The following is a 24,757-nucleotide window of genomic DNA, read 5'->3' on the forward strand; positions in this document are numbered from 1 at the left end:
CTGGAGACCACTGCCGACACTCCTGTGCGCTCACAGGTAGTTGACCTGCTGCATTTGCATGGCCCTCCGTCCATCTCTGCTGCACCTCTTTGTCAACGGTGTTCCCGACGCCTGAATGAACGAGGCCAAAGAATGTTAACAACTCGCTAAATTCTGGCTCTTCATTGCCAGCAGCGCCTCCTTTCTTCACCTCACTACTGTGCTTTCTCGATGTGGCACATGCCAGTGCCCTATTGCAATGGCCCACAACATCACAGATACCCTTGCCCTCGGCCATCGCACAATGTGCAATGGCCTCCCTTTGCCACCCCGCCTGGCAGTCAATCATCGTTGCCTCCCATAGCAGCCATCCATGGTCTCCTTCCTCCATGTCACATCCCTGAAGGGGGCGAACTTCGGAAGCCCAGGGGCTGCATTTAAGGGGCCGTTTGAAAGAGTAACGGAGACAGAGCCGGGCATGTAATAGGGACAGAAGACGTCGAACAGCAAGTTCAATATCTTGTCTGCCGTTCTGTTAACCTATCTGTGTTAAGATCAATACAATCTCAGTTGAAGTGTCAGCACAGATGTTGTACTTGCAAGAATGCTGTTGCATTTACACATTGCTGTTATGTATACAACTAAGTATTTCTTCTGGGGAGAAAAGCTGTATCAGTGTTAAGTGATGATAGTTTTGTAGTCTACGATATATACTTTGCAAATTCATATCTTATTATACAACAACGTTTTACTTTAGCACATTCTCCTGTATTAGTAACACTGAACGTCTATACCCATCACAGCAACAAGTCTTTAAATCTAAGCAACTATAAACACTGCTTAGTGTAGAACATTATATTCCATAACCACAACACTTAAAATGACTACTCTGCAAGGCGCTAACTACAACTCATATTCTTAGAAAAGTGCTGGTCGGCGGTTGACTCGACCAGAGCTGTTAACAGGTAGTGTGGGGAATGATTTTGAGCTGTCTGTTCTCTCAGCCTGAGATTTGCGTTTTGAATAGCTGTCTTCAGGTGCCGGTGTGCACAGTTTGATACATGTCATTGGAAAAGTACATGCATTCACCCGGGGGCAATGCTGTTGGATTGCCTATGGATGGACTGAGACTTCACTGAAGTGAGACCTACTGAGTGACTTAGTGTAGATCAGTTCGGTATTGTCACCTTGTAGGATCTTGTTTTCCTACAAACAGTCGACACTTCTGCTTGGATCCATGTTTGTTTCTGTTGGTAATGCTCTCAACCTCTGACCGACATGGAGTGGAGGTACCTTTGCATCGACACATTTATCATAAGTGTCCTTCATCCTGTTCTGTGTTAGTTTCAGGTGGTCGGTCATCAAAGATGACTTGGTGAGGTGATGGCGTGGGAGAATGGTCCTCACTAGCTGCCTAAGTAGGATTTCGGCTGGGAATGGGAATTCAGATTCTATCAGAGTTGTACGAGGATGTGACATTAATCTGGATGTCTGGTCCAAATTCTGTGCACTTCCTGACGAGAGAGTTCACAGTTCCGACCAAGCGCTCTGCCAATCCGCTGTAGGGAGGATACTGGGGAGATGATGTTTGTCGTTTACTGACCATTTCTTGAACATGTCTTGGGTGCAGTTGCCAATGCACTGTGGACTGTCGTCCAGTATGAATTCCATCGGGGCACCGAAAAGACTGAAAACAGCGTTTGCAGTGCTGGTCACTGATGCACTTGATGTGTCCCTGAACTGTTGAACGGATATTAAGAAATGTGATTAGTTTCGTGTAGATAGTCCTCTTTATCGACAGTGAACAGGTCCATCACTAGCTTGGCCCATGGAGAGATGGGGATACCGTTTGCTGACGCTGCTCCTTCTGTTGTTTGGTTTGTTGTTCTTTGCAACACAGTCGATAACTTTGCAAATGCCAGTCAAGAGCACGAATTCACGAGGAATATGTCTCATGTTCTCAATCCCTGTATGGCCTAGTGGAGCAAACAAAGTGTGACTGAACGAAGCGTTGCCAGAATCCATACCTCACAGCCTTAGAAATACATTATTTTCAATGTGCCAAACCCATCCCGATATGCCCAGTATATTTTCAGGTCTGTGGTTGATGGTTTATGGCCAAACCTCGATGACGGTCTGTCACGGGATTCTAAGTACGGGGTCGTAGTAAGTTTCTCTCTGGAGTTCATCTCGTGTGCTGTGACCAAAACACATCAGGTTGATGTTGTGGACATCCTTGATGCCCGCACATGCCTCATTAACTTCGAAGATGAGCAGTAATCCCTGTGAATTTCTGGTGTGAGGCGTTCTGGTCAGAGTAAATAGAGCCATCTGGTGGCCAGGTTTACATTTGACATCACAATTGTCACCTTGGATCGATCACGCAATCTTTGGAAGCAAAGTGGTGCGCTGGTAAGCAGCTTCCTCCTGATAATGTACAGAGCTTTGTGGTCTATAACGACCATGGATTCCTTCCTAAATCGATATTCATAGAGCCTGTTGTTTCCAAAAAAAGTGTCAGAGTCTCACATGCAATCTTTGAGTAGATTCCCTGTGCAAGTGATATACACTTCGATCCAAATGTCATTAGTTTTCTGCCCTGCATGAGGCAGGCCCCAGGGCCTTTCTGTGAGCGATCTATCTCTATTATTGTCGCTTTCTGTGGCTTTCAGTCCTGTATGCACGATTCAGCTGAGAGTGCTTGCTTTTGTGCAATAAATGTCTGTGAGGCTCATCTTGCCAGAGTAACGGTGTGTTCTTCTGAAAAAGCTCCCTGAATGGGGATGCCTTTGCCGAGAAATTTGAGATGTATGCTGTTGGAATTTGAACAATCCTAAGAATCTCTGCAGGTCATCCTTATCCCATGGTGTGGTCATGAAGTGAACATCTTCAATTTTCCTTGGATCAGGCAGAATACCTGTGTTGAAATAGATGTACCCGAAGAAACGTATGTAGTATTTCCTGATGGGACATTTCTTGCTATTGAGGAGTAAATGCTCATCAGCCTCTGGAAGTGTCTACAGTGTTCCACCTCTGTGCGACATACAAAAGCAATGTCGTGCCCAATGCATAACCAGCATGGGACACACTTTGTTAGGTGGTCCATGTTTTGTTGGAAGATGCAACCCTGCCACTGTATGCTCTGAAACATTCACGCCATAAAATGTTTGTCCAGACCAGGGGTTACCTTTGCATTAATACATCAATGTAAATGCACCAAAACAGCGTATTTGAGAGCCATTGTAGCTGGTGAACTTCACCCTCATCGGCTGGATTACTGACATACATTTCACTCTGCCCTTGTTTTTGAAAGGCCGCTGTGGAAGCTCTTCTGCTTCACAGAATCACCGAACTGATGCCTCAGAGAAGCAGGGCATTCGGCCCAGCGTTTCCGAACTGGGACTCCAAATGCACAACGTAGCTAATGTGATTGCCTTGCCTTCTCCCCGTATCCCTACATTTTCTTACTTTTCATATAACGGTCTAATTTTCCTTTTGAATGCCTCGATTGCTCACGCCTGCTCTACATGCTTTAATTTGTTCATGGCCAGGCCAGCGTTTATTGCCCATCGCTAATTGCCATTGATAAATTGGTGGCGAGTTACCTTCTTGATCTACTGAATTCCCTGTGATGCAGGTACATCATCAGTGCTGTTAGGAAGAGAGTTCCAAGATTTTGATCCAGCGATAGTGAAGGAACAGTGACATAGTTCCAAGTCAGGATGGTGTGTGCCTTGCAGGAAACTTGCAAATGGTGGCGTTCCCATGCATCTGTTGCTCCTTGCCTTCGAGGTGGTAGAGTTTGTGGATGGAAAGTACTGCCAAAGGAGTCATCGTCAGCATTCTGCAATGCATCTTGCAGATGATGCACACGGCTGTCTTTGTGCGTTGGTGTTGGAGGGAATGAATGTTTGTAGATGGGCGCCAATGAAGCGGGCTGCTTTGTCCTGGCTGGTGTAGAGCTTCTTGAGTGTTGTTGGAGCTGCAACTAACTAGGCAAGGGAGAGTATTCCATCACACTCCTGACTTGTGCTTTATAGATGGCGGACAAGCTTTAGGGAATCAGGGGATGAGTTACTCGCTGCAGTATTCCTAGCCTTTGACGTGATCTTGTAGCCGCAGTACTTATAAACTGGTCCAGTTCAGTTGCTGGTCAATGATAATCCTGAAGATGTTGATGCAGGAGTATTCAGCAATGGAAACGCCATTGAATGTCAAATAGAGATCGTTCGATTCTCTCTTGCTTGAGTTGGTCATTCCCTGGCACTTGGATTGCGCGAATGGCACTTGCCTTTGATTAGCCCAAACCTGGATGTTGTCCAAGTCTTGTTGCGTATGGTCACAGTATCCGAGAAGTTGGAACTGGTGCTGAACATTGTGCAATCGTCAGCGAATGTCCCCACTATTGAATGTATGATGGAGTGAAGATCGCTGGACCTTCTCAGCTAGTTTTCCACCGATTCCTATTGATTCCAGTTTTGCTAGGGCTCCTTGATGCCATACACAATTCTCTTCAGAATTACTCCCTTAATTTCCATAACTAAACGGGTCCACCTGCTGTTTTATCGCAACCAGCCCTCTAATTCTGACCTTGTAAGTACACATTGAAAGACCTTTGAAATGTAAATACTTTCGGTGTACTGACAACTTCTGAATTACAAAGATTCAATTATCTTGCACTTGCAAATTTAAATCCCCTAAAGTTAAATGTGTTCTTTAAACATATTCACACAAATCATGAAGCTCAATGCTTGCAACATCCCGCTCCCAACCCCCCGAAAATAATGAAAACCAGTCACCATAGTGTTGTGTTTTATTTTTACCAACTGAAACGTAATAGCATGTTACATATTTTGATCATTATTTTATTACCTAAAAAGAGTACATCACAGTCCTGCCTTATTGTCCACAGATTTTCCATCTTGACAGCATAGCTCTGTGATCTGCAGAGCGGACCCATGATCCAAAGAGAATTAAAAATGTTTATGTTTGTGATCGTTTCTGAAAGGTCCTCTGTAAGAGTATAATTACCATTGTTATCCATGTCTGAATTTTTAAGTTCAGTCTGTAAATCAGTCTGTTCAATATTCACTTTCAGCTTGACATGATTCTCCTCCATTTTTGAAGTTTTTCCATTGGTTAAGTCTGAAACGAATGTCCCAATTAATTTCACAGTTAAACCATCTCCCTACTGCTTAACTGAAAGTTTCTATTTATTTTAACTCCAATCCCAGACTCAAAGATGCAGGATTTTCTTTTTGGAACAACAAGGTCTAGCGGCATCTGTGGAGAGAGAAGCAGTGTTAACATTTCAGGTCAGTGACCCTTCTTCTGAACTAGAAAATATTAGAAATGTAAAAGGTTACAAGCAAGTAAAGTGGGGATGGGGCAAGAGATAACAAAGGAGAAGGTGTACATAGGACAAGGTCACAGAATAGCCGAGAAGAAGGTCGTGGAGAAAAAGCAAACAATATGTTGATGGTGTGTTGCAAGACAAAGCATTAGTGCAGATAGGGTGTTAATGGACTGAATATTGTACAGCCACAAGTACAAACATGAAAAAAACAATGTGTAAGCAAACTGAACAAACTAAAATAAAATAAAATAAAATAAAACAAACACAAAAACATGAAAAAAGGGAAAAGAAAAAAAACTAAAAATAAAAGTAAGATAAGGGGCCCGTCATGCTCTTAATTTATTGAACTCAATGTTCAGTCCGGCAGGCTGTAGTGTGCCTGATCGGTAAATGATGTTCACTGGAACACTGCAGCAATCCCAGGACAGAGATGTGAGCATGAGAGCAGGGGGGAGTATTGAATTGGCAAGCAGCCGCAAGCTCAGTGTTCTGTTTGTGGACTGAGTGGAGGTGTTCCACAAAGCAGTCACCCAGTCTGCGTTTCGTCTCCCCAGTGTAGCGGAGACTGGATTGTGAGCAGCGAATACAGTATATTACATTGAAAGAAGTACAAGTAAATCGCTGCTTTGCATGAAAGGAGAGTTAGGTGCCTGGGATAAAGAGGACAGAGGCGGTAAATGGGCAGGTATTACACCTCCTGCGATTGCAGGGCAAGGTGTTGTGGGAAGGGGACTTGGTGGTGCGGGTAATGGAGGAGTGGACCAAGGTGTCACGCAGGGAACGATCCCTTCAGAATGCTGACAGGGGAAGATGCGTTTGGTAGCGGAATCATGCTGGAGTTGGTGGAAATGGCAGAGGATGATCCTTTGGATATGGAGGCCGATGGTTTGGAAACTGAGGAGCACGGGAACCATGTCATGGTTCTGGGAGGGAGGGGAAGGGGAGAGGGTAGAGATGCAGGAAATGGGCTGGGCACGGTTGAGGGGCCTGTCAACCACAGTGGGTGGTGGGTGGGGGGGTGGGGCGGGGGGATTTCCTCGGTTGAGGAAAAAGGAAGACATATCAAAAAGTTTTTTTTTCAGATTTCCAGTTTCCACAGTATTTTGCTTTTCTTTAAGCTTAAAGCTGTTTCCGTTTGTTAAACAACTCATTCAATTTTTTTGTTAAAAATCTTCCTTAGCCATCTGAATAATGTTATTTTTTATGATTTTGTATATTTGCATAACAATACTTGATACTCCTGTGTGGTCTGTTCTTTGAACAGTTTGTAATATTTTAGTCTTAATTCCATAGAGAACGGGTCTTGACCAATTCCTTTTGAGCAACAGCAAAGGTGTTTTCATTTTGGTATCTCAGCTTCTGCTCCCACACTTTGAGTCTTCCCCGCAGTTCGTGAATACCATCGATTTTATTTTTTAAAAACTTAAATAGCTACCTTATGAATGATAAGATTTTCTTTATTAGTAAGGTTTAATTGGGAACATAAGACGTTGGTGTGTAGAGGCATTAATAAAAAATAAACTTTCAAACTATTTTAAAAGTAACTGAATGAATGAATTAAATAAATAAATAAATATTTAATTGAAAGACAATCAAGATGACTGGTCAACTGATGTGTTGCAGCTGTATCATGTGGAAGCAGGCTGACATCAATACTATCCACGGCAACTACATCTGCATTATGTATACGCAGCTCACGGAGTTTCATGGAGAGGAATTTTACCTGGACACTTTGCTTCAGAAGGAAGTCACAACCATTAGGAAAGCGTTTGCTGATTATGCCGGTGGTCAGAGACAGGTTGGCGTGAATGTGAGTGATGCAGGTCAAGGGATCATAAATGAAGAAGGAGAAGATACTCAGCCCTTGTAATTGTCCAGGAATGAGGATCTTTCAGCTCGTGTAGATGAGACCGATGGCCACAGGGTGGATGAGCAAGGCACTGTGGTACAGGAAGCCATTCAAACGGGGGGAGTAAATGGAATGGAGACGATAATATATTCCTGGGGATCGACACTGTTCACTGTGGCCAAAAGCCAGAGTCCAGCAGGCTATATTGCCTGCCCAGTGCCAGAGTTCGGAGCATCTGTTCAGGGCTGCACAGGAACTTGCAGTGGGAGGGGGAATTATCCCGTTCTCATGGTGAATGTGGGTACCAACGACAAGGATGGGACTGCGAAAGAGGTTCTGCGTAGGAAGCATGATCAGCTAGAGGCTAAATTACAAGCACAACTTCAAATCTAATAATCTTTTGATTATGATAATAATCATCCATGAGAAAATTGGAGTAGGATAAATATGATAAGATCGTTAAATTCATGTCTCAAAGATTGGTGAGTGAGAACTGGGTTTCCTTTCATAGGGCACAGACATTGGTTCTGGGGAAAGTGGGATCTGTGCTGTTCAGGCGGTCTTCACCTGAACCTTCCTGGGACCAGTATTCAGGTGAGTCATAAAATGAGGGCGGTAGAGAGGGCTTTGCAGTAAATAAAGGGTGAGAGTTATCAAGCAAGAAAAAAAATGTGATAAATTAAAATGAGAGGAGAAGGCAAAAGAACAAACAAGGTAGCAAGAATTAATTGATAATCTGAGTATGGCAGGAAGGGACAAAGTATACAAACCTAAGAGTGCATCAGCATAAGATACTACCAGAGATCGTGAAAATAGTAATAATAATAACAAAAGCAGAATTGGAAGCACTGGATCTGAATGCATGCAGGATTATCAAACACATAGGAACATAAGAGCAGAAGTAGGCCATTCGGCCCTTCAGTTCAGTTAGATTATGGCTGATCATCAAATTCAAAGCCACTTTCCTGCGCTATCGCCATATTCCTTGATGCTATGAGCATCCAGATATCTATTGATTTCTGTCTTGAACATGCTCAATTATTGAGCTTCCATGCTATCTGGGATAGAGAATTCCAAAGACTCACCACCCTCTGAGTGAAACAAAAATCCTTCTCCTCTCAGTCTTAAATGGCCTAGCCCTTATTCTGAGACAGTTTTTCCTTGGTTCTAGACTCACCACTCAGGTGGATCATCCTATCCAAATAGAACCTGTCACGCTCTGGAAGAAGTTTGTAAACGTCAAACAGATCACCTCTCATTATTCAAAACTCTAGACAAGCCCGGTGTCTGCAATCGCTCCAATAAGACAATCACGCCACCCCGGATTAGTCTGATGAACCACCGTTGCACTCCTTCTATGGCAAGTATATCCTTTGTTAGATGAGAAGAACATAATTGTACACAATACTCCAGATGCGGTCGCACCAAGGTTCCGCACCTTTGCAACAATACCTCTTTACTCCTGCACTCAAAACCCCTTATGAAGAAGGCCAACCTACCAGTTGCCTTCCTAATTGCTTGCTGCACCTGCCTGCTAGTTTTTAGTGACTCATGAACAAAGACATCCAGGTGGCTTTAGACAGTAACACTTTCCAACCTCTCGCCGTTTCAGAAATACCCAGTTTTTCAATTAGTTGTTTTTCCACCAAACTTGATAACATTTCACTTATTCACATTATATTCCTTCTGTCATGTTCTTGCCCATTAATTTCGTCTGTCCAAGTCTCCTTGACGCCTCCTTGCATCCTCTTCAAAACATCCATTCCATACATCCAGTAATTTGTCGAGTACTATCTTTTACATTGGTTGTAATTTCTATAATTTTCCCATTTTCAAAAGTCCCTTCGTTGCCTAGTATGTCTGGGTGATTTTCTGTCGTTGAATTGATGGCGTAAATAGTAGTAAACAGGGACCATCTGTTTGCCATTATGGAGACGTAGCTGCAGGGTGACCAAGGATGGCAACTGATAGTTCAAGGATATTCGACATTTTGGATGGATAGGAGAAAAAAAATAAGGTGGCACAGTGGTTAGCACCGCAACCTCACAGCTTCAGCGTCCCGCGTTCAATTCTGGGTACTGCTTGTGTGGAGTTTGCAAGTTCTCCCTGTGTCTGTGTGGGGTATTTCACGGGACGTGGTTGGAAATTTGAAACTCCTTTCACAAAAGGGAAAGACGTTAGTTTCTTCCAACAAAATATTTAATTGCATTTAATTCGACAGCAGTAGAGATCAGAATGAATTGTTCAGAATTTGAGGATATGGCGAAAAGTGGAACTTAAGTGTTTAGTCCATAAACGTTGCTTCAGCAGAGACCTGGACCCTGAATACTAGGATTAAATGTAGGATGTTCTACAGACTGACCTGTCCAGGCTCATTGTCCGGGAATGGATACTATTACTGTGCTCCTCACGGGCTGACATGAAGCTGTACAAGGCTCCTTCTTGCATCTCATTTTCTGGTCTTGCGCTTTGCACATCTCATTTCCCTCGCGCGCAGACTAAATCCATTCCTTTGGCTCCATTCATAATTCCTTTTCCTCCTACCAACTGCTCGCTCTTTAGCAGAGGCCTGTCATCTGAAAACTGCTGTTTCCCAGGTATCTGCACCTTGGCTGAAATATTTGAAGATTACACTAACTTCGCAGCTACATTAAGTCATAAAAACGCAAGAAGGATGGTACAAATTGACAAAGATGGAATAAGCCAGGTGAAAAGCGATATCCAATAATGTTCATTGTGGGTTCCTGAACACCTTACTTCTGTATAAATGTGAGATGATAATACACCAGTGCATAAAATTACAGATAGTTGCCAAATTCGACATTATAACCAACACACAATGGAATAAAGTTACAGTTAATTGCTTCATTGTTCTATTTGTCATTCAGCTATACATAGGGTTCTAAGGTGCGTTAATTGGTATATTGGGCTTGAGAAAAATGATTCTGTGTGGAATGAAGTTACAGTTTTGGTTAAATTAAACACAAAACCAATAAACAGGGTAATAATTAACTGCTTTTTAAATTAAATTTGATCAGATAAGCAGTATGAAGGGGATTAATATTACAGTTAATTGTTCAATTGAATGTATCAAATGCACTGGCTAATAAAATTAGTTAATTGTTAAATTGTTAATGATAAAGAGTGCATAATTACAGGGCAGCAGCTAATTGTCAAATTGGCCACTATGAATAATACACAGGTTAAGAATGTTTCAATTCATTATAAAATTGGATAAATGAAGTAATACACAGGGAAAGGTTGCAGTCATGTTTAGTTAAATTGATAAACTATACACCAACGCAGTTAATTGCAGTTATTTGTGATACTGGATTATAATAAACCGTGCCTCGGGCAATACAGTAAAAGTTAATTGCTTAATTGTATGTACAGTATCAAATAAAATGAAAAAGAAAATGTTAACGAGTGCACATGGTACCAAGCCACAGTTAGTTCTTAAATTGGGTTTGATAATTAAATCCACAGTGGGATAAAGTTACAGTTAATTGTTTAATTCCGATTGTTAACTAATCTATACGGGATAAATTTTCAATTGGTTACTCATTGGCTATGGCAACAAGCATACAAGGATTGATGCCACAGTTGATTGTTTTGTTGATGGCAATGTGTAGATGAATAAGTTTGCATTTATTTTAATTTAGCATGACAACTAAGGTACAGGATCTAATGTTAAAATTATTTCATAACTAAAGCACAACAAATATAGTTACAGTTAATTGTTACAATGGGTGTGACAACAACATACAGAGGAATAAGGTTACAGTGAACTGTTAATTTGTGCTTGATAACCCATGCATAGGACTGTAAAGATACAGCTAGTTTTTTTTTTATTTGACCTGATAAACAATATCCCGTCGAATAAATATACCGTTAATTCATCTGTTGCATACAACAAGAACACCTAAGATTAAAATTAGTCAGCTGTTTGATTGGTCTTCATAACGAGTGAATTCAGTGTTAAATAGCTAAAATGAATGCGATGAATAACAACATTACAGTACATTGGAGGAATGCAACAAAAAAGAAAAAAAAAACTAGTGTTAATTAAGTTTGACAAGATAAATAATACATTGATGCATATAGTTGCAATTATTTATTACAGTAGGCTTGATAGCAATATACATGTGAATAAGGTTATACTTATTTTTTTACTTGGATGTGATAACCAAAGCAAAAGGGAATAACGATATTGTCAGTAGTAGAATTGATCATGATAACTAGTGCACAGGGCATAAAGTTGTAGTTAATTGTTACAGCTACCTTGTTAGAATACACATGCGAAACTGTAACAATTAATTCTCAATTGTATCATCAGTAATAACATATAGAAGAATATGGTTAAAATAATAGTGCAATCAGCCATGGTAACCAAAGCAGAACTAAATAAAGTTACAGTTAATTGTTAAATTGGAACTGATAACTTGGTTTTGGTATCCTTCATCTACGAAAGGTGATGGTCACGCAACAAAAATCCATTTGGGTGGGGGATATTCTTTTGGTGCAACTGTACTGATGGCTGTGAAGGCCAGTCCATGAGCGGCAAGTTCCACGATACGTGCCAAATGAAAAACTACCAAGTGACGCAGTGAGTTGTTGTTTCAGATGGTGCCATCTTTTACAAAGATGCTGTCGCGACCGGTCATCGTGGTAGTACACTCCAGTCCATTGGATGCGTCGCCATATCCCCGTTTCGTTGGAGTGAAGCTTGGGGCGCCCCACTGGTCTTCAGGCCTGGCTTCGTCACCATTTAGAAGGTCCTTGGGTATGCGACCATCTTCTGCCCTGCAGACATGTCTGATCAATCGAAACGCCTCTGCTTGATTAGTGCAAACACACATAGGATCTCTGCCTTTGAGAGAACTGCTGCATTCATGATTTCGTCCTGCAAGGATACACCTATAATGTGCCATAGATAGTGAAGGTGAAAATTATTTAGATTCCTTTCCTGGGAGCTGTAAGGCTCCCATGTTTCACAGCCATATAACAAGGTGCTGAGAACACAGGCCTTATAAACCATCAGCTTGCGACTAAGGGTTAGTTTGCTGTTATTCCATGCGTGTTTTGTGAGTCAGTCAAAGGTAGTAGTTGCTTTCCTTACGTGTGTATCGAGCTCTGCAACAACGGACAGATTGTCTGTCACCGTGGAACCAAGGAGCAGAATTTTACAACCACTTCCAGTGGCGTGTTATTTAGTGTGATACAACAGCTTGACACATGAGCAGTGTTTTCTTGATGCTCATAAGCAAAGAGAACAGGTTACAGGAATGGAGGAGATAGAACATAGAACATACAGCACAGAACAGGCCATTCGGCCCACAATGTTGTGCCGATCCTTTGTCCTCTGTCAAGGACAATTTAATCTATACCCCATCATTCTCCTTTATCCATATACCTATCCAAAAGCCTTTTGAAAGTCCCTAAAGTTTCTGACTCAACAACTTCCCCGGGCAAGGCATTCCATGCCTCGACAACTCTCTGGGTAAAGAACCTTCCCCTGACATCCCCCTTATATCTCCCACCCTTCACCTTAAATTTATGACCCCTTGTAACGCTTTGCTCCACCCGGGGAAAAAGTTTCTGACTGTCTACCCTATCTATTCCCCTGATCATCTTATAAACCTCTATCATGTCACCCCTCATCCTTCTCCTTTCTAATGAGAAGAGGCCTAGAATGTTCAGCCTTTCCTCGTAAGACTTATTCTCCATTCCAGGCAACATCCTGGTAAATCTCCTCTGCACCCTCTCCAAGGCTTCCACATCCTTCCTAAAATGAGGCGACCAGAACTGCACACAGTACTCCAAATGAGGCCTTACCAAGGTCCTGTACAGCTGCATCATCACCTCACGGCTCTTAAATTCAATCCCTCTGCTAATGAACGCTAACACCCCATATGCCTTCTTCACAGATAGTCCTTGAGTATCTGTAGCTGAGTTTCTGTGTGAGTGACTCGCGCAGCATCATCAGCATAGACGAGTTCTCTGATCAGGATGTGGAATTGAACAGTGTTGTGCCCAAACACCTACTCTATTTCGTATCTTCTTATCTGAGCTCCCGTCCTTTGCCTTCCCTGCAGATATGTAGAGAGTGCACTTGTACATTTTGTTAGAAAGTAAGCTCTGTATTCTATTCAGGCTGAAAGCGAAGACAAAAACTGATAACTGACATGCAGAATATCAAGTTACATTTAGTAGTTGATTGCACTTGATACACAATGCACAGGGATTATAGTTACTGCTAATTGCTGTATTGGGCTTGGTAACAGCACACAGGGGAAAATGGTTACAGGTAATTGTTGCATTTGACTTGACAATCAGTACACCATAGAAGAAAGTTACAGCCAAGGTTTAATTGGACGCAATCGTCAAAACAAAGTATCATCAAATTACTATTCATTGTTACCTTTAGCCGATAATGAGTAGACATAGGAAAATTGTTAATTGTATATACCAAATACATTGCTTAATTAAATTAAGTAATTGACATTTATAACTGATGCTCAGATAAATAGATTAACAGCTAGTTGTAAAATTGCAATTGATAACTAATACACACAAATAATCTACAAAGGACGAATGTTATATCGTTATGTTGGGCTTGATAATCGATACAAAATGGAATAAAGCATGATTGTTATAATCAGATCATAGTAAATAGGAACAGGAGTACGTCATTCAGCCCGTCAAACCTTGTCCGGCAATAAAACAGATCATGGCTGACCATTGTTACGAATTAGTTTTAATATTGTTAGGACCATTTCTTTTCCCAGGTTCACCGAAAGGACTCTTGAGATATTTTTCAAATGTATCTGTGCTGGAAACCACCTGTGATTTGGAGTCAGTAAACCCTTAATGACTTGAGGAGAAAATGGTTATAGAGAAGCCACATTTCAAGGTTTAAGAAGGTCAGGCGGTCGAATCACTGTTTGGGGTTCGGCCATTATTTTCAGTTTAGTTGAGGTGTGAATTATTGGAAGACTTTTTTTATTTACCTGGAAAGGAAAAAAAAAACATACAATGCATCTCCTTCTCTACTTCTTTGAAGAAATCCTGCAACAATCCAGAGTGAGGGTGTTCAAATTCCAGGAGCTGCAAAGAATCCTGCAACTCAAGTGAGTACTGGCGGAAAATCCTGATGCCACATTTCTCCTGGAAATCCTCCCACCACCAAAGACTTGCAGGTTGATAGGTCAATTGGACATTATAAATTGCCCCTCGTATAGGTAGGTGGTAGGGGAATATAGAGACAGGTGGGGATATGGTAGGAACATGGGATGAGGATTAATAGGATTAGTATAAATGGGTGGTTGATGGCCGGCACAGACTCGGTGGGCCGAAGGGCCTGTTTCCGTGCTGTATCTCTAAATATATATATATTTTTAATTATCGACATCCTCAGAACGGCTTGCTTCTGCACTGATCTCAGTGACCCATTCCCAAATACTTGGATGCCAAACCAAAAGAAGGAACAACTGAATTCCTTCCATAACTTCTTATTTTTGTCACGGGTTGGCAAATATTTGGCCAAAGTAATCGTTCGGTTTTTTTTGTCTTTTTTGTTACAGGAGAGAATTTCTGTATTTTTTTCAAGTGTGTCAGGGCGTAATTGGGGAATTAAAAAAAGAGCTTCCATAGTTCAATCTGTGTGTTAATGCTTTGCTTCGTTACTGGTTCAGTCTTATTTTGTAATAAACTGATAATGTTGCTATTTTATTGAAGAAACCTGGTTGATGTATTTTATCCTGAGATTAAAAAGAAAAGAACATATATGTATACTGTCACCTCTGGAGAAGTGGCACGAGGAAAGACAGTACGCTCTTCCCGCTCGTTCGTAGCAGCACCTTACTCTATGACATTTCCCCCCACTATCCCCATATCCCTTAATGTTATGAGTATCCAGAAATCTATCCATTTCTGTCTTGAACATGCTCAGTGATTGAGCCTTTGTGGTAGAGCATTCCACAGATGCATCACTCTCCGAGTAAAAGAAAGAATACTAGAAATGCTAGAACCACTCAGCAGGTCTGGCAGCATCTGTGGAAAGAGAAGCAGAGTTAACGTTCTGGGTACGTGACCCTTCTTCGGAACTAGTAAATATTAGAAATGTCAAAGGTTATAAGAGTGAGGCGGGGGTGGGGCAAGAGGTGGGGCAATCTACACCTTCTCATTTGTTACCCTTCAAGTAAAATGTGTTGCTATGGGTACCCGCATGGGTCCGAGTTATGCCTGTCTTTTTGTGGGATATGTCGAGCATCCTTTGTTCCAGTCCTACTCAGGCCCCCTCCCCAACTATTTTTCCAGTACATTGATGACTGTATCAGTGCCGTTTCCTGCTCCCGCCCCGAACTGGAAAACTTTATCAACTTTGCTTCTAATTTCCACCCTTCTCTCACCTTTACATGGTCCATCTGTGACACTTCCCTTCCCTTCCTCGACTTCTCTGTCTCCATCTCTGGGGATAGGTTGTCTACTAATATCCATTATAAGCCCGCCGACTCCCACAGCTACCTCGACTACACTTCTTCACACCCTACCTCCTGTAAGTACTCCGTTCCATTCTCCCAGTTTCTCCATCTCCGACGCATCTGCTCTGATGATGCTACCTTCCATGACGGTGCTTCTGATATGACCTCCTTTTTCCTCAACCGGGGATTCCCCCTCCACTGTTGTTGACAGGACCCTCAACCGTGTCCTGCCCATTTCCGTCACCACTTCCCTCACTCTTTCCCCTCCCTTCCAGAACCGTGACAGGCTTCCCCTTGTTCTCACTTTTCACCCATCAGCCTCCATATCCAAAAGATCATCCTCCACCATTTCTGCCACCTCCAGCATGATTCCACTACCAAAGGCATCTTCCCCTCCCTTCCCATGTCAGCATTCCGAAGGGATCATTCCCTCCGCAACACCCTGGTCCACTCCTCCACTACCCCCACCACCTCGCCCCCATTCCATGGCACCTTCCCCTGCAATCGCAGGAGGTGTAATACCTGCCCATTTACCTCCCCTCTCCTCACTTACCAGACCCCAAACATTCCTTTCAGGTGAAGCAGCGATTTACTTGTACTTCTTTCAATGTAGTATACTGTAGTCGCTGCTCACAATGTGGTCTCCTCTACACTGGGGAGACTAAACGCAGACTGAGTGACCGCTTTGCGGAACACCTCCGCTCAGTCCGCAAGCAGGACTCTGAGCTTCCGGTTGCTTGCCATTTCAACACTCCCCCTGTTCTCATGCTCACATCTCTGTCCTGGGATTTCTGCAATGTTCCAGTGAATATCAACGCAAGCTCGTGGAACAGCATCACATCTATCGATTAGGCACACTACAGCCTGCCGGACTGAACATTGAGTGCAATCATTTCAGAGCATGACGGGCCCCCCATTTAACTTTTATTTTTATTTACTTTTTTTTTCTTTATGCATTTTTTACAACTTTTTTCATGTTTATTTTATTTCATCTTAGTTTGTTCAGTTTGCATACCCACTGTATTTTTCATCTCTGTACTTCCTGATGTTCAACTTTCACTCCGTCACCACCCTATTTGTACTAATCCTTTGTCTTTCAACACACCATTAACATATTTTTTGCCTTTGGTCCATGTCGTTTTGGTCAGCTATGTGGCCTTGTCCAATCTACACCTTCCCCTTTGTTATCTATAACATTTGACATCTCTAATATTTGCTAGTTCCGAAGAAGGGTCACTGACCCGAAACGTTAACTCTGCTTTTCTTTCCACAGATGCTGCCAGACCTGCTGAATGGTTCCAGCATTTCTTGTTTTTATTTCAGATTTCCAGCATCCGCAGTATTTTGCTTTTAAAGAAAAAAATACTCTTCAGCTCAGTCTTAAACAGCCCCCACCTTATTCTGAGACTGTGTCTCCTGGTTTGAGAATCACTTCCAGAGGAAACATTCTATGCACATCTACCCTGTCACGCCGTGTAAGAATGTTATAAAGTTCAGTGAGATCACGTCTTATTCCTCAAAACTCCAGAGTGTATAAATCCCGTTTCTGCAATCTCTCCTCATAAAACAATCCTACCATCCCAGGGATTAATCAAGTGAACCTCTATGGCAACCCCTCTATGGACAGTATATGTGTTCTTAGATAAGGAGCTCAAAACTGTACGCAATACTCCAGATGAGGTATCATAAAGGCTTTATACACTTGTAGCAAGACAATCGTACTTGTTAATTCATTCACAGGAGAATAAGTTTGCAGCTGATTGGTAGATTAGGCTTAGTGACTGATACACAATGGAATAACATTACAGCCTGTTGCAAGATTGGTCCAGACAAATAATACACAGGGGAAGAGGTTACAGTTTACTCTTCAATTTGGCATGTTAGCTAATACACGGGTAAAGAATATTGCAGTAAATTTCAAAATTGGATCAATGAAACAATACACAGAGAGGAAATATATGTAATCTATTTTCATAAGATAAATAAGACACTGCACAAAATTACAGTTAATTATTTTATTTGAGTATTGTAAACAATACGAAGGGAATATGCTTATAGTTAATTAAAATTTATTTGCATGACACGAATATGTTTTGAAATAAAATGAATGACTCAGTAAATTAGTACTGAAAAATTCATAAGGGTGAAAAATGTTGTGAAATTGTGCTACTAACCAATAAACAGGTGAATAACATTACAGTGAATTGTTTAATTGGACATGATAACAAATGGACAACAGAATGTAATAAATTACAGTTAACTGTTTCATTGGACTGGGTAACTATTGAAAAGGAGTATAAAGGTACAGATTATTGTTAAATTCGGCTTGATAACCGATACACAGCCGAATAATATTACTGCTAATGATTTTATTGGGTTTGCTGGCAATGCACAGAACAATATGGCTACATTTAGTTGTTAAATTGAGATTTATACCCAATGTACAACGGATAAATGTACAATTAGTTGTTAATTGTGACTGATAACCAATGCACAAGGAATATAGTTGCAGCTTATTGTCAAATTAGCCTTGATAACAATATGCAGGGTAATAAGGTTACAGTTAATTGATAAATTGGGCTTGGTAACTCTTACACAGGAGTATAATGTTACAGATATCTGTACAATTTTCCTGATAAGCTATATCCCGCCGAATAAATCTACAGTAAATTGTTTAATGGCATAAAACAGGAACATTAGATAATAATATACGTTTTTTTTAATTAGTCATGATAATTAGTACATGCAACGCCCAAGACTTATACTGGGTACAATAATTAGTACACAGCTAACAAAATTACTGTAAATTGCAAGAATGCAAATATTGTGGAACAAAAAAGGAAATAAATTACTGTTAGTTAAATTCTATTTGATAAATAATACACTGCTGCTTAAAGTTGCAATCAATAGTTGCATTGGGCTTGATAGCAATTTACAGGGGAATACGGTTATAATTATTTGTCTAGTTGGCTATGATAACCAAAGCACAAGTGGACAAAGATAGAGTCAGTAGTAATATCTGACATGATAACTGGTATACAAGATCAAAAGTTGCAGTTAATTGTTCTATCGAGGTTATTACAATACACTTGTGAGAAATGTTAACAGTTAACTCCTAATTGTATCTTGATCAACAGCACAGGAGAATACATACAGTCAATTGTTTAATTGGCAATGGTAAACAATGTACAATTGAGAAAAGTGACACCTGATATGACCAAGGCGGGAGTAATGCACTATTAATTCAGTCGCACTACTCCACAGGCCGCAACATATTAGTAAAGATTCCCATGTACCCGAAAAATAGCCAGATTAATCACTTTATTTATCTCAAGAATAAAGCATGCCAGAGCAGTTTTCTTTAAACAATAACATAATTACCTATTTATTAATAAGCCACGTTTTATACGATAATGAGATGAATCTATATGTTTTTAAAATAACTCATTAATCTTCCTAACCTTCATGCACAGACAGACATTCAATTACCAACAGTTAAGTGAGGAAAAACGGAAATATTGACTTTACAGCAGTTTCTTCGGAATAATACAATAGGTGTTTTTAAACCTCTGGTAGTATTTTCCAATTCGGTAAGGTCTAATAGTCAGAGGCCACTCGAAACCTCCAAGTGAAATTAATGAACAGTCTGTGATGGGGAAGCGTTCAGGCAGCTCGTCTGCAGCAGGTGTCACATAAATCTTTCAGCAACAGGTTGTTGCAGCAGGTCTGTTTAAATTATAAAGTTGCAGTCCAACACTCTACACTTTCTTGAGAGTTACTTACAAAAAAATACAAACAAGCAAGAAATAGAGATTTGTCAGAGAGTGCAGACAACCTTCAGCAAGGCATACGTCCTCTCAGCAAAGAAGTGCTTCTCCTAAGAATGTAGCAACTCTTATTTTTTCCTGGGTCTTTCCCTTTCTCTTCATGCAGGTCTAAACCTCACCTTGTATGTAGCAGTTTCTTTGTTCAAGTTGGAAGCATATTTTCAGAGGCAATAGGTCTTATCAGCAAATCATAACTTGCAGCCTGCTCACAGCTCTCTATCTGTTCTGCTTCACTGCAGAACTGAAACTAGCATTTTTTTAACAGTAGTCACATGATGGTCATAAACGTTTCTGGTTATTGGGACACAAGTTTACAGCCTATACTCTTGAAACTCAAAATGTCCAAATTCAGTCACTGTTCACAGAAAATGACAGCAGATCTGAAAGGCACACAGAACTCCCAATTTAAAAAAAAACTATGCAACAGTTAATTGTTAAATTGGACCTAATAACTAATATGCAGAATGCCAAGTTACATTTAACGGTTTACTGAACTTGATAATTAATACACAGGTAATAAAGTTGCAGTTATTTGTTATATTGGACTTGACAACACGAGAGTAAAGTTGCAGATAATAGTTAACTTGAATTGACAACCAATAGACAGCGGAATAACATTAAAGGTGCAGTTTAGTTATACGTAAGAACCAGTACAAAACATATATGTATATATATATAAATTTTATCTGACAATCAGTACACAGAGGATAAAAGTACCAGTTTAGTTCTTAATTGACTATGACAAATATACTGCCAAACAAAAAAAATTTAATATTGTAAGTTATCGTGACAACCAGTGCATGGCGTATATTACAAACTTACTTTTTTAATTTTATACTCTAAATTATGCACAAATTAAGAGCATTTCAGTTAATTCTAAAATAAGGCATCTTGAACATTACACATAGTAACAAGTTACAGTTATTTAAATTTAATATGATAAATAATATGCATGTGCATTAAAAAGTGTTTATTCTTACATTGGCTGACAATAAAGAATACGTATGGAAAAATGTTAGTTAATTGTATATACACTAATAAAATCGTTACATTGGTCGTGATACCAAGTGCAATTATTTAAAAGGCCACATTTAATAGTTAAACTGGGTATGACCAGCAAAACACTGGGGAAGAAAATTACAGCTAAGTGCCAAATTGGACATTATATACAGCGGAGAAAATTACAGTGCTTTGTTTTGCTGGGCTAGTTCACACTGCACAATGAAGTAAGCTTACATTTAAATCTTAAATTGACGTCGATAACTGAAGCATAGTGAAATAACGTCAGAGGTGGATGTAAAATTGTGCTTTTCAACTCATACACAAAGGACTAAAATGACGGCTAATTGCTACATTGGGGTTGATAACCGATGCAGCACAAAATTAAATACAGTTTTTCTTGTTAAATTGAGGTTGCCCAATCATTCACAGGACAACATGGTTACATCTCATTGTTAAATTGGGCTTGGTAACTGATACGCAATGGGATAAAGTTATAGTTAATTGTTGTATCAGGTCAGATAATCAGTACACATTTAATTGTTATATTTGGTTGCACATCCACAAGTATACAAAGCTGTCGTTAATTGTCAAATTGAATCAACCAATAAACAGAGTAATTATATTGCTGTTAATTGTTTAATTGGACGTTGGACGTGGATACCAATGCACAGGGCAACAAAGTAAAGTTAATTGTTTACTTGGACATAGCAACGACAACACGATGTATTTTGTTACATCTAATTGTTCTATTTGACTGAATAAAACTGCACAGGTTAATAATAAAGCAGTTAAGCATTAAATTTGTCTTGAAAAAATAAATACCGTTGCAATAACGTTACAGTCCTTTTAAATTGTGAGTTTGTAGTCATGCATTATGCAATAAATTAAACTTAATTACTAATTTGACCTGATACCTAATACACTGGGTATAAAGTTGCAATTAATTGTGATATTAGGCTTGCTAACAATAAACTGGGATTAAAGTTACATATTTGTTAAATTCAGCTTGTAACCAACAGACAGAGAGAGAAAGTTACAGTTAATTGCTAGATAAGATCAAATAAGCACCATTCAGTGGAGTAAAGTTACAATCAATTGTTTCATTGAATATAACAAATCCGCTGGATAACAAAATTAGGAAATTGATGAATTGTTCCTTATAACGAGTATATGGGGAACGAAGGAACAATAATGTGCTAAATTGGTCGTTATAAATAAGACATAGCTTAGGTGCATTTCAGTTAATTATAAAACTGGTACATTAAGCAGGGCACGGGACAGCAAGATAGCATCATTTAAATTTGTTATGATGACGCATTGGTGCACACAATTACAGTTCATGTTCATATTGGATTACGATAGACAATACATAGAGGCATAATATTACAGGTAATTATTAAGTTGTGTACAACGAATACACTGGCCTGTAAGCTGTGTTAATTGTTAATTTAGTCGAGATAACGATCACCATGGGATACATGTTGCTGCCAATTTTTATGGTCTGCTCGATAATCAACACACATGGAAGACAGTTATGGTCAATTCTTAAATTGCTCTGTATATTGGGTGACTGTGTGAAAAAACTGCTAGTTGTTATTGTACTAATGAAAATGGTATAAATAAAAGTGTTATTCTTAAAGTTAACTGTTAAATTTGGCTTGATAACCAATTCACGGGTGAACAAACTTAGAGTTAATTGTTAAATTAAATATAACGAATCTCCTGACTGTTAAATTTAATTTGTTTTTAGGTTAGTCTTGATATCCAGTGAATGAGGAGCACATCTACAAGTAGTTGTTCAATTAAAAATGCTAACTAATAGAAAAGGGGCATAGGTTGCAGCTTTTTTTTTTAGCTTGGGCTTGATAACTGTAATTAACAAAAACGTCGTGCTTTTCCCTTGAGAAGTAACAAAGTCAGTTGATGAATTAGCTTACAACATCTTGAAATCTTCCTTCAGCAGATAACTAAATTTACAACATGATTGTATTAGCAAATAGAGAACAACAGTCGTGATTCCGCCTCATCATTGTCCAACATTAAAAAAAACTTATCATCGTACATTTTCCAATTTTTCCATTTTCTCCTTGATTGGTTCCTTTAATGCACATTGCCCTGTGTGGTAATATCTCGCCTAATTGTTAGCATTCTGTCCCTTCTGTATGATCAGAGATGTTGCCGTTATATTAGGATATTTTGTTGATCTGTCTTGTAGACATTTACTGTTCGTAGGCTAATCTTTCTCTCTCTCTCTCTATTTCTTCCCTTCATCTCTCTCATTCATCAATATTGCTTATTATATTTGTAATCGTATGTTCTCAGCGGGTTACCTCTTAACAAAGCGTTTTACACTTTTTTATTTTAATACATCTGTCTTCCTCTCAGGGCCCTTGTCATCTTTTTCACTTTCCTTCTCTTTTCTATATCCATTGCCAACCCCATTACCCAGCATATATCAATGATCAGAATTGCCAGTACCATTACTTTAGCGGTAAAAAGTTCCTTCCAAAATACAATGACCAATGGGTTAATTCCACACGAATGGCCACCACCCACCATACATGATTTCCTAGATGTTTTATTGCTTGTGCTATTTGTTCATTACCGTGCAGCATGTGCCCAACATGATTTTGTGACCTTATTGTTCTGCAGGTTGTGGCTTAAAGACTGAGTGGTAAAGGGGTTGTATAATGTCTCACTTCTGTGATTGTATGAATGGCTCCACACTCCAAAGTCACTTTGACTTGGGTGTGGGTTACATAATAATGGAGCATTGACACCAATTTTTTATCACCAATTCGATTATTGTTTTCTTGAAATTTGGATGCACATATTTTGGTAGAGCATCTGATCATTGCAGCAGCCATTAAGGCAGTTGTGCTAGTCACGCAGTACCTTCTCTTGCCTTTTTAGGTTCTATTAGATGGACTCTCTTCCCAAAGTCTTTGACTTAACATACAACTCGGTGATTCCCCATCAATTGAGAACCAACAGGCTGGACTGAGATTTTGCCGTATCACATCATGCCTTCGGACACAAATAGTTCCTCTTAGGGTTCAGCATTCTATATCTGATGCTGGACAAATTCTGCCATTCCTGATCAGATGATGTGGGTATTCTTCACATGATTTAATCATAGAACTTCGCCAGAGTCTTCAAACTCTATCCCAGACTCTGTCTGGTACACTTTAGGAGCCTGAGTGTATTTTTTTTTTTGCTAACAGATTTAGTGCCAATACCACCTCATCTTCAGGGGTTGGGTGGGTGGCGGTGTGGCGGGGGTGTGGTGGGGTGGAATTCCAATATTTTGCTTATTCTGCATCCGTGGTTCCTTTCACCCAGGTTCTCAGTTGTACTTCATGAAATAATGAATCGGTTCGACTAGCTTCTATGTACTGCTTCCTCTCTGTATCAACGCTGCACACAGACTACTCATGACACCTGTAGTAAGGTCTGGATTCTGATTAGCGTTCACTGTTTGCCTGCATCAACTCATTCTTTTTGCCCTGGATCTTCATCAGTTCCAGCACCAAATCTTCTTTAGGCAACAATGTATTCTGATGCTCCCTCAGTTTATGAACTTCGTCTTGATTAATGTTCGTCAATGGTCCTTTTACTTGCCTCGTCATTGCCTAATGGTGCATCCACATACTCGCTATATCTGTTGTTTACTGCTGATATCCCGTTTCAGGATCAGATTTACAGTTATTCAGGCAACCTTCAATTTCTTCACGATTTAAACCAATACTCCCCATGTCTTCATCGTTTTTTTCTCCATCCCTCGGTTCTCGTTGCGTATTCTTCATGAACAATACTTTACTAATTCCCCTATTAATTTTGAGTAGCTACCTGCACATGCTCAGATTCAATCTGATACTTAATACAAGCCTGAAGAGGTGGTAGACGCAGAAACCCTCACAACATTTAACAAGTATTTGGATGAGCACTTGAAACGCCACAGCTACATGCCACGTGATGGAAAATGTGATCAGAGTAGTTAGGAGCTTGATGGTCGGCACAGACGCGATGGGCCGAAGGGCCTGTTTCTGTGCTGTATAACTCTATGACTCTATGACAGGGTGTACGATTTTAAAACGTTAATCATTACATAATGCATTTTCTGATTCCATTACTTATCTATTTACATCTTTAAACTGGATCAGAGAATTATTTTCCGTTAGGTGTTGTGTCATATCTTAGTTTCATTGTTAATTTTAGCTAAACAGGCAATTATGCCACTTGCCGTTTCCCATAATAACTG

The sequence above is a fragment of the Heterodontus francisci genome, unplaced genomic scaffold, assembly GCF_036365525.1.
Source record: "Heterodontus francisci isolate sHetFra1 unplaced genomic scaffold, sHetFra1.hap1 HAP1_SCAFFOLD_214, whole genome shotgun sequence".
In the NCBI taxonomy this organism is placed as follows: Eukaryota; Metazoa; Chordata; class Chondrichthyes; order Heterodontiformes; family Heterodontidae; genus Heterodontus; species Heterodontus francisci.